We start from the raw sequence: 7,304 nt of genomic DNA on the forward strand, positions 1-7,304 counted from the left end.
ATGGACCTTGAAAGAATAATATTAAGTGAAACGAGTCAGGCAGAGAAAAAGAAATACCACATGTTTTCACTTATTGGAGGGAGCTAAAGGTGAATGAATCAATTCACACACACACACACACACACACACACTCTCACACACACACAAACAAACAAACAAACAACAACAACAACAACAACAACAACCGGGGGGGGAGAGGAAGATATAACAACCACAATTTTTTTTGAAGTTCTTACAACAAGAAAATGGAGGGGACACACTTGGGTGGGAGGAGGGAGAGGGAGGAGGGAGGGAGGTTTCGGTGATGGGACAAAATAATCAACTACATTGTATATTGACAAAATAAAAATAATAAAAAAATAATAATAATAATCAACACTCAGCCCCCAGCAGTTGCCAAATTTAAAAGTGAAGTGATCTGACTGCTATAAATTTCACAGACCTGTGCTGCAATGAAACAGGTACTATATTTTGTATATCTCTGGATTTGCTTGTGTGGGGTAGTGATTTTCCCTGCAACTACAGCTCTATGACCAAACCAAGAAAAGTAATAAATTTTCAGTTTGTCTGTTTTTTTTTTCTTATAAAAACAGAGTAACAAATTCTAAGATTAGTTTGTCTGTTTTTTTTTTTTTCTTATAAAAACAGAGTAACAAATTCTAAGATCTGTGTTTCAGAGTTAAAACTCAAGTTGCCAAACAAATTTTTACAAAAATGAATGTTTAATTCATTTAAGAGATAATAAGGCTTTCAACAAATGATATCAGAACAATTAATTATATAACCCCTCATAAAAGAACCTCAACCTAAATTTCACACTTTCTATCTCAATTCACTCAAGATTACAAATTCAGTAAAAATGTAGGATATAAAATCAACATACAAAACCAGTAGCATTTTAATACTCTAATGACAAAGTAGCAGAAAAAGAAATAATAAAATAATCCCATTTACAATAGCTACCAAAAAATTAAATGCCAATGAATATATTTAACCAAGGAGGTGAAAGACCTCTACAATGAGAACTACAAATCACTGCTGAATGAAAATAAAGGGGACACAAAAAGACTGAACAACATTCCAAGCTCATGGATTGGAAGATTTAATGATGTGAAAATGTCCATAGTACCTAACACGATCTATAGATTCAATGTAATCCCCATCAAAATACTGCTGATATTCTTCACAGAAAAAAAAAATCCTGTCATTCTCATAGAACAACAAAAGACCCAAAAAAACCAAAGCATCCAGAGCAAAAAATAAATAAAGCCAGTGGTATTACACAACCTGACTTCAAATTATACTGCAAAGCCATAGTAACCAAACAACCATGGTCCTGGCATAAAAACAGGTACATGGATCAATGGAATAGAATAAAGAACTCAGAAATCAATCCACATACTTACAGCCAACTGATCTTTGACAAAGTTGCCAAGAACATACATTGTAGAAAGGAGAGCCTCTTCAATAAACAATGCTGTGAAAACTGGATATCCACATGTGGAAGAATGAAACTACCATCTCTCACCATACACCAAAATTAACTAAAAGGGGTAAAAGACTTAAATACAAGACAGGAAACAATAAAACTCCTTGAGGATAACACAGAGGAAACACTTAAAGATGTAAGACTGGGCAGAAACGTCAGGAGTAAGACCTCAAAATCAGAGGCAACAAAAGAATAAACAAGCAAATGGGACTATATTAAACTAAAAACTTTCTGCACAGCAAAAGAAACGCTCGCCATAGCATAAATGCAATGTACCTAATGAGAGAACATATTTGAAAACTATGCAACCAACAAGGAGGTAGTATCTAGAATGTACAAGAAAAACAATGTAACAATAAAAAAAATCCAATTTAAAAATGGGCAATGGATCAGAATATGCATTTCTCCAAAGAAAATTTGTATATGCTCAGCAGCAATACAAAAAACTCAATATCACTAATTGTAGAGCTAGGGCTGGGTCTAGAGCTCACAGATCCCTTGAGCCCATTCACAAACCCTTCACAAGCAGGTCTGGCAAAAAGGTCTTTGGAGCCTTGGTTGAAGAAGGAATAGCCTTTATCCAGCACACACACACATCTTGGAATTAGGCAGTACAAAAAGGAACTCAGAAACTCAACTGCTACCGGCAAAGTCCAAAGGAAAACTGAGCAGCTACCAGCAGAGTAAACATGCATTATTTTTAGATGCGAGCTCTGCCAGCCAGCTCCTGCTTCACAAACTGAAGAACACACAATAGAAATTAACTAAAAGGATACATGGGTGCACATGCACACTAACTCCACCCACACACAACTTGTTTACAAGAAATGTGCTTCTCAACCGCCAACCAGACCTAAGCAGAGGGAACCTGAATAAATTATCCTATTTTTCCCACAATCCACACCTTCAGGATCTCTCACTGTACATTCTACATGTTCAAAATCTTCCACAATATTCTCTTAGTGAGGATAAATGACCTTTTTATTTATAAAACCTATTGTCTGTTTGATATGGCTTAAAGCTTGTCCTTAAGGCTTGTCCTGCAGTTCTGTCCTTTCGTCGCACATGTCCTGTTAGTAGTCATCACTGGTGGGATTTCCCATGGGAATACTGCAGTCATACTGATGTGAAGTTTAGTGCATATTCCGTAGATGATCAAGCCAATGTATGTATGTACCCAGTCGAATCTGGTGCAGTGCCTGCAGCCACAACACTATGGTTGAAAAGACAGAAGGGTTATTGGTACCAATAAGGTAAGTTCTCACCCCTCTGGAAAGATACATGCCAGTTTGCCATCCTGAGAAAGGATGGTTGCAGGAATAGGTATTTTACCTGGTTTGGAGCCCCACAAATCCATGCAAACAGAAGACCAGTTACTCTCTGACTTTGGCAGTAGGCAGTAGTCTCAAAAGTTCCACCTGCCACCATGTCAGGGGCACTCTCACATGAGTTATCTGCCCATCAGGGGCACCCGTTTGCTCATCAGGAGCACATCTGCCCATTAGGGTCATTTTTTCTCTCGGGTTTATATGGCACCCAGCAAGCCATCAACCACCCGTCCTTGCAGCCAATATGCTGCATTTTCCAATGAAGCCCCCCAGCTACATAAGCTGCTGGAGCTCTCTCCAGCCATCTTACCATAGTCAGTGCATCAGCTTCATCGTTGCCAATTCAGCATGAGGCCTCTGGTCCTCGCCTGCCCCCAAAAGAGAGTACCTTGGCCTGCTCCCTATTCGAAATGGAACAGTTCATCCACCTCCTCAGGAGTAATAATTTTTTTTTTTTTAAATCCACTGAGTGTACCTCGCTACCTGTTTCTGGATGTTTGGTGAAATGCTGTTCAGGGCACAATTGTTGCCACAAGGCAAAGAGAACGGCATTTGGCTGCCAGTCAATTTTCTTGATATCAACGCCTGCTGCAAGCAAGTCAAGCTATATCTGCTTATGGCTAGTCTTGCTTGGTCCCTTTGGGATAAAATCCTGAGCATTTCTTGGGAATTTGATCTTAGCCACCTTTTGGACCCCTTTTGCTTGTCTCTTCTCCTCTACTTCACCCAAGCTGGCTATCATGGTCATTACTTCATGTGTAGGATGACCAATGTATGGGGCCAGTATGGTCATCAGTGGCCCAAAGGACGTTGACAGGGCATTTTGCAGCACTACATCTCTTATGCTGCCTGTAAAATTTTCATCGTCCGGGCCCCGAGTGTTCACATCAAACACGGACTGCCGCATCCCCAGCTCTTGAATTATTTGAGCCAACTCAGCATATGTTTGCCATTTAGTAACAATCTTAGGCAGTTCTCCAGCATTTGCTCACATGGTTCAGGCAGCTGCACTCACCCATTCTATTAAGGAGTGATTACCTGGACCTTGTGCATATCAGCGGCTATTCTGTAGCCACTGCCTCTGAGATGAGTGCATGGTGATGGAGGCTAATTTTTTCATCTCCTCACCATAGCATACAACATTATCCACCCCTAGATCCCAATACTGCAACAGCCAAGCACCCAGGGGCTCCCCCTGTTTCTGCCAAAACTATCTCCCCAAGTCAACTAATTCAACCTGGGTATACGGGATATAGGTGGTAAATTAGGTCACCTGTGGATGCCCACTGGTTGCCTGCCTGTTCCCATAGGCTGCTCATGCTTCATTTTCTGGTGCATGACAGGTCGTCACTGGGGACACACGGTCTCTCCCAACTCACCACTGGATTCGTAGTCCTCCCTGGTGTGAGAAGCAGGAGTGGCCTATCACTGCACGCCATCCTCCAGGACATCTATCTGTGCTTCCAATGACTCTGCTTTCCACTTCAAATCTTCCAGTTGCTGCACGTCTTCCACCAACAACTCTGCTTTCCACTTCAAATCTTGATCAACTTACATCAGAGTGAGCAGCAGCCAGGCTCTGGTCAGCAGAAAAGTGGCCACTCGGCACCACACGCTCAAAGACAGCCACATTTCCTCCACCTCCCAAGGGGCTTTCCACTTCAGTGCCAGGTCTATGCTTCCTTGCATTACAGTGAGCAGCAAGCACATCCTGATCAACAGGAAAGTGGACACAGGGCACAACATTTTCAAAAGTAGCCACATTTCTTCCTTCTTCAAGGGCTTCTTGGCTCCTATACCTGCCCAGAATCCTGCTCACAGAACCAATTGTAGAGCTAGGGCTGGGTCTAGAGCTCACAGACCCCTCGAGCCCATTCACAAACCCTTCACATGCAGGTCTATGAGCTAGGTAACTAGCAAAAAGGTCCTTGGAGCCTTGGTTGAAGAAAGAATAGCCTTCATTCAGCACACACATCTTGGAGCTAGGCAGTACAGAAAGAAACTCAAAAACTCAACTGCAACTGGCAAGGTCCAAAGGAAAACTGAGCAGCTGCCAGCAGATTAAACATGCTCTATTTTTAGATGCGAGCTCTGCCGGCCAGCTCCTGCTTCACAAACTGAAGAACACACAATAGTAATTCACTAAAAAGATACATGGGTGCACATGCACATTAACTCCACCCACACACAACTTGTTTACAAAAAATGTGCTGCTCAACCCCAAACGAGACCTAAGCCAAGGGAGCCTGGCTAAATTATCCTATTTTCCCCACACTAATCTTCAGAGAAGTGTAAAACAAAGCTAAATTGAGATATCATCTCTCCCCAGTTATACTGGTTATTATCCAAAAGACAGAAAATAATAAATGCTGACAAGGATGTGGAGAAAAGGGAACTCTTCTGCACTGTGAGTAGGTAAATTAGTAGAGTCATTACAAAAAAAGTGTGGAGTTTCCTCAAACAACTACTGATAGAACTACAGTATGATCCAGCAATCCCACTTCTGGATATATACCCATAGGAATGGAAATCATCATGTCAAAGAGATACCTGCACTCCCATGTTTATCACAGCTCTGTTTACAATAAACAAAGGTATGAAAACAATTTAAACATCCATTGCTGGTTGATTGGATAAAGAAAATGTAGTATGTATACACACTGGAATACTACTCTGCTATAAAAAAGAATGAAATTCTGCCATTCACAGCAGGATGAATGAGCTCAGAGAAAATTATGTTAAGTGAAATAAGCCAGGTGCAGAAAGAGATATACCACATGTTCTCACTCATAAGTGGGACCTAAAGGAAAATAACAACAACAAGAAAGAAAGAAAGAAAGAAAGAAAGAAAGAAAGAAAGAAAGAAAGGAAGGAAGGAAGGAAAAGAAATAAAAAGAAGAAAATTAGGAAAGAAAGAATAAGTTGAACTATCAGAAGGAGAGAGCAGAGCTATGGTTATTAGAGGCTGGAAAGGAGGAGGTGGAAGGGGGATAGTGAGAGGTTGGCTTATGAACACATAGGTAGATAGGAAAAATAAGTTCTATGGTGTACAGTTGAGCTAGGCATCTATAATCAACAATAATTTACTGCATGTTATCAAATGGCTAGAAAAGAGGAGAGGAATGTTGACATCACAAAGAAATAATTAAAACTTATAGTGATGAATATGATCATTACTCTGATTTTATCATTACACAGTGCTGCCTTTATTCATATTCAATTCTGTACCCCACAAATATGTATAATCAACATGTTCCAATAATAAATAGATACATAATAAATAAAATGGGCAAAGGGCATAAATAGACATTTCTCAAGTGAAGAAATACATATGGCTACAGAGTGTATGAAAATAAATTAACATCACAAATCATCAGAGAAATGCAAATTCAAACCATAATGAGATCTCTATCACCTCATGCATGTTAGAAAAGACAAAATATAACAAGTGTTGGCAAGGATGCAGAAGAAAGATGACACTATACACTGTTGGCTGGAAATATATATTAGTATAGCCACTCTGGAAAATGGTATGGAAGTTCCTTGGAAATATTGAAAAAGAACTATTCTATGATCCAGCAATCCCACCACTGAGTATATATGCAAAGAAAATAAAATCAGTACGTTGAAGAAATATCTGCATTCCTACGTTCATTGCAGCATTATTCTCAATACCCAAGTTATTAAATCAACCTAAGTGTCTATCAAAAGCTGTACTGATAGAGAAAAATTGGTATATATATATATATACAACAGAATACTATTCAGCCTTACAAAAGACAGAAGTTCCGTCATTTCTGCTAACATGGGTACGTCTAGAGGATGTTATGTTAAGTCAAATAAGCTGGGCACAGAAAGACAAATACTGCATTATCTCACTTACATGTAGAATGTGAAGTAGTGAACTCAAATAAAAGCAAAGTAAAAGTGACTGGATGCATGATTTCAAAATGGAGATCATGAAATAATCTGAACACTTTGACACATTTAGAAGACCTCAATTTGTTCCTATGTCATAAGTAAAAATTCAGTAGTAGTCATTCTGAAATTAGAGTTTGTAATGTACTTCCCTCAATTTGCTGATACTTGGCCCACACTAAATTGATTTTCTCTTCTTAGTCTTCTTAGAGATTTCTCCAGTTAACTACATATTTGATCTCATTTGACTGGGCACCATGGGACAGTCTCTAAAGACTCATCAAAGGAGTTTCTCCTGCAAAGGAGAAACACATGAACGCTGTACATGCAAACTCTGGGGAGTTTACAATGTTAACATGGACGTTCCAGAGGGATATTGCTACTGCTTTGTGTTTAGTCCTGGCCCCATCCTCTATTCCCTTTGATGTTATGCCTGCTAAGGGACCCATCAGCCTTCCAAACCTAAGGGGCCTTCTGAGCGTTAAAATAGCTTATTACAAAGAAACCACAACCACGAAGTTGGTAGAGCCCTCACTGCTTCAATTACAAAAATTGTCATATTTTCTAGC

This window comes from Galeopterus variegatus, unplaced genomic scaffold (genome assembly GCF_000696425.1).
Source record: "Galeopterus variegatus unplaced genomic scaffold, G_variegatus-3.0.2 Scaffold9262, whole genome shotgun sequence".
NCBI classification, from domain to species: domain Eukaryota; kingdom Metazoa; phylum Chordata; class Mammalia; order Dermoptera; family Cynocephalidae; genus Galeopterus; species Galeopterus variegatus.